Consider the following 12,566-nt stretch of genomic DNA (forward strand, 5'->3'; position numbering starts at 1 on the left):
GTCAGTTGTTTTTCCCTGATCTGTTAATGCTGTAACCCTGTCATAGAAGGCCACCGAATTTGTTAGGCACAATTTTCCCTTAGTGAAGCCATGTTATTTGTCACTAATCATCTCCTTATTTTCCATGTGTCTTAGCATAATTTCCAGGAGGATCTGCTCCATGATCTTGCTGGGCACAGAGGTTAGATTGACTGACCTGTAGTTCCCCAAGTCTTCCTTATTTCCATTTTTAAAATTGGTGGGGTATGTTTCCCCTTTTACAGTCTGTGGGAACTTCACCTGACTGTGATGATTTCTCAGATATGACACATAGTGGCTTAGCCTCCAGTTCTGTCAGGATCTGTGGATGCATCTGATCAGGTCCCATGGAATTGTGCATCTTCAGGTTCCTCAGATGGTCTCACACCTGCTCTTCTCCTACAGTGGGCAGTCTTTCTTTCTCCCAGTCCCTCACTTTGCCTTCTGTGACTTGGGCCATGTGGCTGGAGCACTTGCTGGTGAAGATCAAGATGAAAAAGTCATTAAGTACCTCAGCCTTCTCCATGTCCCATGTAATCCAGTCTCCTGTTTCCTTCAGGAGAGGGCCCATTTTTTCCCTAATCTTCTTTTTATCACTGATATACCTATAGAAGCTTTTCTTCCTCTCCTTGATGTCACTCACCAGATTCAATTCTGTCAGGTCTTCGGCTTTCCTAATCTGATCCCTGGCTGCTTGGACAGTTTATCTGTATTCCTCCCAGGCTACCTGTCCTTGCTTTCACCCTCTGTAGTGTTCCTTCTTGTGTTTTATTTTGTCCAGGATCATCTTGTTCAACCATGCAGGTCTCCTGGTGTTTTTGCCTGACTTTGTTGGGACGCATTGCTGCTGTGCTTGGAAGAGGTGATTCTTGAATATCAACCAGCTGTCTTGGGCACCTCTTCCCTCCCGGGCTCTATCCCATGGTACTCTACCAAGCAGCTCCCTGAAGAGGTCAAAGTCAGCTCTCCTGAAGTCCAGGTTAGTGATCTTGCTGTGCATCCTCCTTGCTGCCCTAAGGATCTGGAACTCCACCATTTCATGGTCACCGCAGCCAAGGCTGCCCTTGAGCTTCGTATTCCCCACTAGCCTCTCCTTGCTGGTGAGAACAAGGTCAATATGGGAAGGGTCAACATGGACTTTGAAAAAGGAAGCTTGGCTGTACAAACCTGATAGCATTCTCAAAAAAGGCTTAGAGATATGTGGATAAGAGTCATCACATTGGCTGATTATTGTTAGCTTTCCAGAGTCTTTTGACAGACTTTTCCACCAAAAACTTTTGAGGAACCTAATACAAGACAGAAGATTCTTACATGGATAAAGGGTAAGAATTGGAACATATGAATAAATCACCAGTTCTTGGAGCTGAGTGAGATCATCAGGGGGATTAAACGGCAATCTGTCATGCAATCTTTTATGTTCAGTGAGCACTGACATGAGAAAATTTGCTGATGAAACTGAATTACTCAAACCAGCAAAGATGAAAGACATCTGTGTAGAGTTGTAGAATGATCTGCTGGGTCACATTCAAGGTAGATAAGAATGAAGTGAGACAAACAGGGGCAAAACCAGTCTTAAATTAACCTGTTAAATGGCAGTTTCTTAGGTGGTGATAACAACTCTGGACTGAGATTGTGGGTATACAACAGATGCATGACAATATCAGCTCAATACTCAATAGAGGTCAAGGAAGTATACAAAATAGTAGCAGTTACTAGGGGAGAAAACAAAACAGAGAGCATAATTTTGCCATTCACTTAGATCTGGAAGGGTCTCAATTGTTTTAGTTCTTTCATATTGGGAAAGGTGCCGCAGAACTGGAAATAAGGCAGAGAAGGCCAGCAAGGGTACAGAGAATCTTTCTAATGAGCTGTTGCTAATGATGTTAGGGACACCCCATGAGGTCAGTGGAGTGGGTCTGGCCTGGCATGCCAGGCCTTTCCCAGGCTCAGCTGAGGCTATGGCTAGGGCTAACGCCTGCCTTTTTTTTTTTTTTTTTTTCTTTCTCAGATTTGTCCCATAGCACTGCTGTGAAAGACACTGGTTTTTAAGGTATGTGAGGACAAGGCTGTAAAAATAAAAAGAAGTAATTTTGTTGAAAGTATCCACTGCACTATGTAGTGGCAGAATCAACCTTCCTCTAAAGAGGTCCATATTCTCTTTTTCAAAATCTTGTTTAAAAGCTAGTTTTCCACATCACTTCTCAGCCACAATCTCACTACTGTAAGCAAATTGCATGTAAAGCCTAGGAGTAGTGTGTGAACCACATTTTACACTGGATTGCATGTCTTCCTTACAAACCAGCAAGCTGCAGTTGCAGAAGTGAAGTTTTATGTCTCATCTTGGAGTAGAAAAAGGGAAAAGCTCAGGGCAATCAGCCATGTCTGGTGAACAGGAGGGACAGAGGAGGGAGAGCCATTTTCAAGGTAAAATGCCATCAGTTATACTGCCAAGATCTAAGGTCCCAGATGCAGAGGAAATACATTTCCCACTCCTCTTTTTTTTTAATCTTGCAGCCTCTCTCTTTTGTTTTTTAAATTGATTTTTGGCATAACATCACCCCTGGAATCCTGCCATTTACTGCTTTAAAAATTTCTCTTGAAGAGCAGGAGGGAGGCAGGGAGAAAGCAAAGCGTAGGGAGGGGAGTATGTAAACCTAATGGAGCTGATTGCAAGGGTATTAACATTTTTTCTGCAAAAATAATCTACAATTTATTTTTGTGATAAGTCCATTTTTGTCAGGCTGTGTGGGAGGGAAGATGATGACTGTTCAGTAGAGATTACTGGCTATTTCAGAGGAGCAACAGGACAGCTAGGCAGAAGTAAACATACTGGTATTTTATGGAGTTTCCTTAGAAGAAGGCTGTCAGTGTAACACGATCATTCCTTAAATCTTTAAAGCATGAAATGTTTATAGTTAAAAAGATGCAACCATAGAAACGTAGATATATTAGAGTAAAATTCTTCTTGTTTTGAGCTGAACGGTTTCTCAGATGCTGAGGAAAGGGCATGGACAGCATCCTCATTGTCCCCAAGCAAATTGCACCATCTGGTCTGCATTTGTCCCTGACAGTGATTTGGGCCAGGTCTCTAGCCAGTTTTCATTATTGTCCCCTGTACCTTGGGTCAGCTGGAATTGGAATAGCTTCTCCCTGCCAGCTTCCTCCATTTCCCACACACCTGCTGCCACCCTCATTTGGTGCCAAGCAGCAGCCCTGTGCAAGCTGGGTGACCGTTCGCAGCAAGATGGGGACTGGTGCACGCTCATGCGGCACTCTTTCCTGGAGAATGCAGAGTAAAGAAAAATTATGGGAGCCCCTTTCTATGCCTGTGGCTCACTGCAAGTTTGAAAAGGATAGATATAAAGCAATCCATGTCCAGTAGAGATATTTCTGGTCATTGATTCTGCTTCAGTGGGGAGCCCTTGGAAGGGTGGGCATGTTTTGGCACCTTACCAATAAAAGCCAGGGGCATGCATGCCAGTTGTTGGGATATAGTAGTGGTGGTGATGTGCTGCAGTATTAACAGTCAGGAATGAATAAGAGTGCCATCATCAGTTGCTGCTCTGTGCTTACCTGGAGGTAGAGTCCACCCTTCCCCATGCCCTGCTTTCACATTGCAGGGCTCTGCTGACTGCCGGCCAGGGCCTTGGCAGCTGCCTACACCATCGTGCTGCTCTTTGTCCAGCTCATCATTTTCCTCTCCTAAAAAACAATGTACTTACAATTAATACTGTAGATGCGGGCTTCCTCTTTTTTATTTCCTGTTGTAATTGGTTCATTCAGCTTTTCCCCAGCTGGTTTCAGCTGAAGCCCCAGTTGGGGTAGCCAGCTTCCAGGTGCTTGGAGAGGAAATGCAGAGTTTACCTTTGTGTAGCACTGAGTAACAAGATATGTGCCCTATGGTCCATATTTTGGGAGGGAAGAGGAAAAGTGGGGGGTGGGTGGGAAGGGAAGGGAGGCCAAAAATGATTCTTGTGTAAAGGATATACGTGTTTTTTGTCTAAATATACTGAACCATGCATATCCTGATATTCTCAAGCAGGATATCTTTAAGTGGATACTGACAGCTGATTTATGCTTGATACTGAGTTGTTTTTGAAGGGACATATGTGTAAAAGAAAATGTGAAAGATATTATGGCAAAATATAAAAGGAACTGTTGTTTTCATAAATGATCACATGGTTTTAAAATTTAAACATGTCCTTGCAATGTTGGAAAACTTAGCGACCACATCACGCTGTTGCACAAGACCTACTAAAATAACACCAGCAAGAAACAGAAGTAAAACTTACTCTTCACATTGTCCTGCAGAAGGGGAAAGGAGAACACAGGCTGTCACACAGTGCAGCCTCTGCTCAAAGCAGGCTCCACCACATTCACCTGGTTCAATCACACTGTCTATCTGAAGGAGCCAAAGGGTATTTTTTCTGAAGTGATGGCTAAAATGTAATTTTAAACAGCACCACACTGCAGGCTGTGAAGCAGCACAATCCTCCCTTGGAGGTCAGTCATTGGGCAGGTGTAGACTCTTCATAGGTAGCAAAAATAGGTCACTGCTTATCTTTCTTGTGTCTGGTTGCTAATGCTACTGAAGATGTAGCAGTCAGTGCTGGTAATGGTGAATGAGGACTACCCTTTTGTGCAATGAAGTCTTCTGTAAATTCACATTACCTACCTGGACTGCAGGTTGACAAGCTTCCAACAGCCACAAGTAGTGCAACATGGGAAAAGCACATCAGCATAGTGAAACTGGTGGTGTAGAGGCCCACTGGCTCTCTGTGGGATTTTGCTTTGGGCAAGGTGTAGAGGAGTGGCTGGAGTACATTAGGTGACCTCCTGGGGTGCATCTGCTGGTCTACTTTCCCCAAAAGAAACCAGTTGGTGCCCTCTGGGGTTGCTCTTGCCGTGGTGAATCAAGGGGTGGGAAGTGGCAGTGCTCTCCTGGCTCTATATAAAAAACTAGTGTTAACAGGCACCAGATGTTCAACTTAACAGGTCCCAAGGGCAGAGGGGTCCCTGAATCACAGCTGCCCCCATGCCACCCTGTTCCCCTTCAGTCCCTAGTGTTCAGGCACTGTGGAGCCCATCCCCACAGCACTGCGAAGAGCTGTCTGGCCCCCGGCAAAAAATAGCGACATTTACTTCACAACTGCCTTTTTCTATACGTATGCAGCCTCTGCCTTATCTCTGAGGCATTTTTTAAATTCTCAACATTGTAACACACTCTCTTGCTCTCCCAGGCATCTCACATAACCGTGTGCCTCCCTGCCATGCAGTGCTAAGGAACTAGTTACTGTATGTCTGAGGGAAAGTCTGGAATAATCTTAATTTTCTATTTAAAAAGCAGCTGCCTGTTGCAGCAATTGTCCTAAGGAATGCTTTATAGTTGATCTGCGTCCTGATGTGTGTAATATTACTGAGGACAGGATAAGCCAGATCTGGAGGTCTGTGAATAATACTGTATTGTGAGAGACTTCCACCTTTTCTTTTGCAGCAGACAGAAAGTGTGTGTCACTGGAGAAGGCAAGGCTTTCAATTAAGCTCACCAAGTGTGTATTTACATATTAGGATCATACCAGATGTTCTTCAGAAAATTGAATATTTAGGGTTTTTTTTTTTTACACAGATCTATTAAGGGATCAGAAAATACTGGCATCATTAAAACAGGCAAGGAAACATTTATAAGGCTGTCAAAAAGCATTGCAGCCTCAGATAAATCCTCTGTCCCAGATCCCTCTTTCCTGTAACTCAGGGGGATGCGAAGGACTGTGAAGCAATGGAAGAATCAAGACAGCTGCTGTACGAGGGTGAAATCAAGGGGCGGTGTTTCACCTTTAAAAGAGCTTGGGCAATGCAGTTGGGAATGATGTCCTTCAGTCATTCTTACCATTCAGGTGGCACAGGGACCAGGCACCTTTGGAGTTTCCTACTGATCCTTTGGGTTTGTGGTGACTCTAGTGAGGTAAACACAGATGTGTTAAGTCACATCAGCTGAAAATCGGGCCCTAAAGTTTAAAAATTGATAGTGGGTTAAAAAGCTAATTCTAAAATCTTTGATATTACAAAAAAGAGAGAGAGAGAGAAACAAAGAAAGGAAAAGGTTGCTTGTGAAGGAACTTCTGCTGCAGGCAGAGGTTCCAGGAGTAAGATCTCTAGATAATAATTGCATTTTTCTATTCTTTTAACATTGTATTTGTGAATAAAACTTGATTAATTAACCCTTGCTTTTCATATTGGCTCTTTGTAAATGGTAATCTCTTTTAAAGAAAAGGGTATAAAGGGTATAATAGCTGACTTAACATAGTATTGCACCTTTGTGCTTTATAGTATTCTTCTTGTAAAAATCTGCTTTGTGTTGGATCTGTTGTGAGACAGGGTGGTGCAGAAGATTGTCAGGAAAAATTTTAGATGCTACATGGAGCAGAAAAAGCCCTAGTAGCCCCTATACAGTGAAACTGGAATGTGGAGATTGTTATACTGGATTATGTCTGTCATCCATCTAGTCTAGCATCCCACATCTGAGAGCTGTCACTGCCAGATGCTTCAGATGAAAATGTAAGAAATTCACAGACAAGAAATTGTCTTGATTACTGGTAGTTACAGTTTTGCTTAAGCTCTGGAAAGTATGTTTTAATACCTCTTCCAAAATGCTTACCCTTGATGTTTTCAAAGTCTATATAAGCATCTAACCCTTTCTGAAAGTTGTTACATTTAGTATTTTAGGGTCTGTCTGTGAGAACAGATCCCATTAATTATTCCCATCTTGTATGAACATTTTTTTCAGTACCATTCTGGTCATTCAATTTCATATAAACCTTCTTGTGAGGGAAGATAAAGAACAGAAGCTCTTTACCCAGTTTCTTCCTATAAGCCAGTGTTCCATGTACATTTTATAATGCCCTGCTTTTTGTCAACACTATGAGATGAAAACTCTGAACCTTAAACTAGAAGAGAAAAAAAAAACCAGGAAGGGAAAATTGCTCCTATTTTTGCTGGGCTGAACTATTCAAAGCACAAAGAGAAATATTTAAGTATTCTTCTGGAATAGAGCTTAAATCAGTGAAAGTGAGTCTTGGCTCCATAGCAGTCTTAAAATCCTATAAATTTGGCTTGCATATTTTTTTTTCTTTTTGAGAAACTGACAATACAGTAAACTTCCTGTTGATTGAAACATGATAGAACAACATTTTGTTTCGGCTTTGCTTCTTATTTAAAAAATGCAAAATAAATTGAATTTGGAGGGGAGAAGAGTTACTGCAGTCCAGAATCTTTGATGTTTCATTAAAAGGAATGTTAGAATTGGGTCTTTCACATTTTTTTCAGAATGAAAAAAAATGTCTAGGTGGGGGAGCCAAAATCAGTGCATATGTTTTTTATATGCTCAGAAGTTTCTTAACCTGCCTTGCACAAATATACACATGAGAGAATGTAGAAGAGTGAAGAGAGAATGAGATGCGTGTAAAAAATTTAATGAGCTAAAGTGTTCTTGATATACTGGCAGATTATTCCTAGAGCATCAAGCTGTTTAAAACACAGCTGTTTGAGGAATTGCCACTGCCACATACAGTTAAATTATAATGCTTACTACTCCTGTGTTTTGAAAAAGTTTTTTGTTGTTTGGTGGGAGGAAAGGAGGTTGGGGATTTTTATTTTTGGCAGGTTGCCTTTGCAGTGAATAGAATAACAAAGAAATCAGGAAAAGTAACAAAACAAAAGCAGTCAGCAAGACAGAACTGAGTAACTAAAAGCTTAGATGCTTCTATTTTTTATCTGCCATGTTTTTTGAAATCATGTAAACTATTGTAAACCGTTTTTTCACTGGTTATGCAAACAGCACAGTAAAACTCATGCTGTTCATACTGGATCTGCAGATGTTCTGGAAGTCAAACTCTTGAAGTTTTTTTGTTAACACTCTGGTGAATATTAAGGTTCATTTGAAAGATACATGGTACAATGGCACTGGCTGCACCAGACATCTCCTGGAATCATGGTGAAGCCATCCATGCAGATGCTAACACTGCTTCTGGAGACAGAAAAATTAGGTCTCTGAAGGTGCTGAGAGTCTGATATGTCCAGACAAGAACATTTGAAATCTGGGAAATGAGGTATACTCCTAGAAGCCTGTAATTAGGTTTCTCCATGTTGTTTGTACTGGTGTGAACTAAAATTTAACCCATTTTTATTGCCTGTATTTCAGCTTAGGCTACACTTGATCAAACGTGGGGTAACTTTCATCCAAGTATGGGTGCTGCCAGGGCATAAAACCATATTTCTTCTGCAGACTCTACTGACCCATGCAATATTCAGTAATGCTTTTGTAAGCATATAACGAATGCAGATCAAGAAAGAAAGTATTCTGACTTCAGTTTTTTAAAAACATCTCTGTCACACTAAGAAAGCAGGTTAAAAAAGTGTTTACTTCATACCTCTTCCCTCAGGTTATTGTTGTATTAAACAAACTTTGGCTACAAGGAGCATTCATATTAAAAAATGGGAAGCTTTACAATATGGTAAATAATAGATTCATCAGGGTATCAAGAATATTTTAAATGAAGTGAATAGTTAACTTCATTTTTGCACACTCTGGAAAGGATATTTAAACTGTTTTGACATGTCCAGACGCTCATTTTAGAATCATAGTCTTTCCAGACATTACTCAATCCACCTGACATTGGAGAAGTAGGATTTGTCACCAGTTCCTGATCTAATGTGTTTTCATGCTGAATTGAGAAACTCTTAACTCTATTAATGTTGAGTCGTTCATACTAAAAATATATTTTCTTTCCACAGCCCAGTCTATGCCAGTAGACTTTACTCAAGGGAGAACGTGCAACCTGATACAAATGGGAGAGGTTGGGAGTGGAGCCACTGAGGATTCCCTCCATCAGTGATTTCTAACCACTCTGCCATGAGTATAACATCATTGTTTCAGATATTTATGCTTTTGTCTTCGGTAAGAAGCAATTTTCCATGCTGGTTTAGAGGAATTCATTAGAGGTTATTAGTGAGTAAGATTGCATTCCTGCCATCCTGCAAAACTGCACAACTGTGCTCTTTTAACAAATAATATTTAAATTGATTTATATCAGACCCGTTTAAGGCAACTTTTGATTTCCAGGAAGTCAGACCTTGTGTTACTATGGAAAAAGTTTCCTTAGATGTGTTGCAGAGTCACAGAGCAGCTGAGGCTGGCAGGCATTTCTAGAGTTTGTCTTGTACAACCCCTCTGCTGATGCAGGGTCAGCCAGAGCAGGCTGCTTGGGGCCTCCTCCAGATGAATTTTGGTATTTTCAAGACTGGGATGTCACAACCCCTCTGTGAAACCTATGCCAGTGTTTAAACACCCTCATGATAAGGAAGTGGGGCTATTTTTTAATTTTGTGTAATTTCCTGCACTTCAGTTGGCAACCATCACCTCTTGTCCTGTCACTGCATATCACTGAGCTCCATCTCCTTTAATTCCTCACCTCAGATGTGTATATATGGTGCTAAATCCCCCTGACTCATCACTTAGCCAGGCTTTTTGTGAAGCTCCCTCCTCTCAGAATCCTGCAGTCCACCCAGACCATCTCATAGCTGCTGTAGCCAAGGCTGCTGTTAACCTTCACATTCCCAACCAGCTCTCTCTTCCTGTGAGCATGAGGTTCAGCAGAGCATCTCCGTCTATTGGCACCTCAATCACCTGTGCAAGGAAGTCGACACTAATGCACTCCAGAAACCTTCTGGATTACTTGTGCCCCATTGCATTACTCTCCTGAATGTTACTGGGGTGGCTGATGTTCCCCATAAGGACAATGGCCTGAAGACAAGAGGCTTCTTCCAGTTGACCAAAAAATGTCTCGTGCTTCTTCATGACCAGGCAGTCTGTAGCAGACATCCACCACAACATTGCCAGCATTGTTTTACTCTCTAATTCCAATATGAACTCTCTGTTGGTGACTGTGTACCATCACCTCTCTTGCCTGTCGTTCCCGTTCAAAGCTCTCCACTCCAGGCTGGTCTGCCTGTATTATGTAACTTGTAGGTAGCAAGTTTGTTTTTTTTTTTAATTTGTAGGTAACACAAAACCACAGTCGTAGTTTTAATATGTTACCAAGTTGAGGTAAGCGCTAGATTTCCTTTTAGCTCCTAACATAAAACTCCAGAATGCTCTACATTTATTTACACTCTTTTGGGCCTATTATACTCATTTCTTGATGAAGGTGTATGTAAAAACCCACTGTGTTTGTAAAAAAAAAAATTTGATCAACAAAAAATGTGTAGGTCCCTCTGAGATGGTTCATAGTAATTGTTTTGAACAGCCCTTTTGCTTAAAATCCTAGTGGTTGCGTAGATTTTACCTTGGTTCTGCTGCTTGAAGAAAACACTGTGTGAATGTATGGGCATATGTAGGAAGAGGTATACCTCCTTATCCTCTGCTCTCTCTGCAACAAAGTGTTGCAGGGGCATTCTTAAGTATTTCACCTTTTCATGGCTTGGACAAGTCCCCTCCAGTTTAATCTCCTTAATCTTAATTTACTTTTGCAACCACTTCCTGCTGCAGAAAAGTTCTCTTCCTTCTCTAACACTGAAAATCTATTCTTTTGCCCCTGCAGGAAATCAAAATAACTATGCTTTTGTAGACCTAGCTGCTGTGCTCAGCTTGGCTCAGCCATGGCTGTCATGAACCATCTGCTATACTGTTGGTGGAGTGAGAGCCACATGCTCCACTCCAAGGCAGGGATGAGCATACAGTCAACAACAGCAACAGCAAAAAATCAAAGAAACCTCAGATGATGCTGGGGAATGCTATTTGACTTGTTAGAGGATATCTGCATGGGAGGCTGGCAGCTGCCCTCCACTTTCTTTAATATGATTTTGGGTCTGGCTGGTGTACCCTGTGCCTAGCTGAGGTTTCAGCCCTGAGCACGGGGGCTCAGAGGGACCTCTGCAAGGACGTGGTAGGGAAGGAGGGCTGCACGAAGCAGAGGCTTGCATGAATGGCAAAATGATTGCAAATGTGTGTGTATGGTGTTCACCATTGTTTTAATTTGGCTTTTGTTACTGCAACTTCTTTTCATTCACAGTGCTTTTCCATGGTCAGCACTGCAGCTGCCAACAGTCATTCCTGCAAAATTCTTCTGATTATGGTCAGTGTCAGCAAATACAGTGTCTACAGCCCTTCTATAGCATTTCCAAAAATGTATTAGCCTGGACAGAGGACTAATGGGTCAAAAATGAAAAAATGGTCTGAATGTAAGTCTGAAAAAGCAAAAGCCCTTGCAACCTACTGTTTCATTCCACTCAGCAAAAGCTGCTCACGGTAAAGCGACTGAATCCTTTCCCTGCATAGAGCGTGTTATTAGTTTTCTTTAAAACTACAACCTTAGTCATAGATCACACTCCTGCCTGCCTCCTGCAGTTGTGGTGGTAGGGAGGATTTGTGGTATATCACAAGATGCTGAAATGGGGGAAAAAGAGGGCCTGTTAAAGGTGATGCTGACAAGGTGAGTTCATGTTAGACAGCCGCCATTATATTTTGCAGAGCTGTAGCTCTCACCTGCATTTGGCTCCCACAGTGTTTTTCGAGCAGGCAGGTGATGCCTGTCCCTGCTGTGTCAACAGAGACCAGGGAGCAGGGAAGACAGGCAGGAGAGTGCTGGTCCCATCCCCATCCAAGAGGGGTTTGGGCTCTTGCTGTAATAAAGAAAACTCTCCAACAGCAGAGCTTCTCCAACCCAGAAAATCCTGATAAACAGTGAGTAACAGGACAGGTGGGAAAGAGAATAAACTCCCATGATTACACTGCCTGCTGCTTAGCCTGCAGGCTGTAATCAGTGCATCTCGGTGTCTCAGGCTGGTACTGCTGGACAGGCTGCAAGGGACAGCAGTGACTGGTGTAGGAGGGAGGCAGGGCAGCTGGGGTGAGGCAGGCATCAGCAAGCAGGGAGGAGATGGGGAGTGGACAGGGCCAGGGGGTGATGGTGAGAAAGGGGATGGGAGGCATTGATTGGCCTCTGTGGGAGCAGGGGCACAGGCTTGCACACAAGTGATGGTAGGTGACTCAGCATGTGGATCCACCTGGGAGACCTGAACTGGTCTGAAACCAGGCCCTGAGTTTTCACATCTTTGTACTATGGTGCACTGTGATATACACTGATGTTCAGCCCCTACATGGCATTTAACCTATGGATCTCAAAGCACACACTTAACCAAGGTACCAAGGCCCAGTTGTCCCAATTATCAAATAAAGGATGAAGGGAGGCAGAACAGCTTATCTCCAGGGCAGAGCTGGGGTTCAGCCTCCTGCTGCCTTAACTACAGCAAGGCACAGCTCTGTGGCTATGGTCACTCAGGAACCCAGGACTAGTCCTCAAAGATATAACCACTTCTTTCTTGTACTTATGTCCTGTTCCTTCACTGCTCTGCTGGCAGCTGCTCTTGGCCAGGGTTGGAGGGAGGTGGTTGGGCTAGTTCAGCACACTTGCAGGACATGTGTCCTTGGGTCCTCATACTCTAAGTCTGAGTGATTTTACACTCTCTCAGAGGAGACATCTATACCGCTGTTG

General features: G+C 42.7%; 1 long non-coding RNA gene across 3 annotated transcripts in view; it reads left to right on the forward strand.

Moving 5' to 3' along the window:
* Positions 1-12,566, forward strand: part of LOC121081664 — a 76,239-nt gene that overhangs the window by 47,708 nt on the left and 15,965 nt on the right. Inside the window, exon 3 of one of the 3 annotated variants that reach the window (XR_005825756.1) lies at positions 8,809-8,944. The exons of the other annotated variants lie outside the window; for them this stretch is intronic. This is a non-coding gene — a long non-coding RNA (uncharacterized LOC121081664). Of the gene's footprint in view, positions 1-8,808; positions 8,945-12,566 lie in introns of those variants that run through there. 3 annotated transcript variants of the gene reach the window in all.

This window comes from Falco naumanni, chromosome Z (assembly GCF_017639655.2).
Source record: "Falco naumanni isolate bFalNau1 chromosome Z, bFalNau1.pat, whole genome shotgun sequence".
Taxonomy (NCBI): domain Eukaryota; kingdom Metazoa; phylum Chordata; class Aves; order Falconiformes; family Falconidae; genus Falco; species Falco naumanni.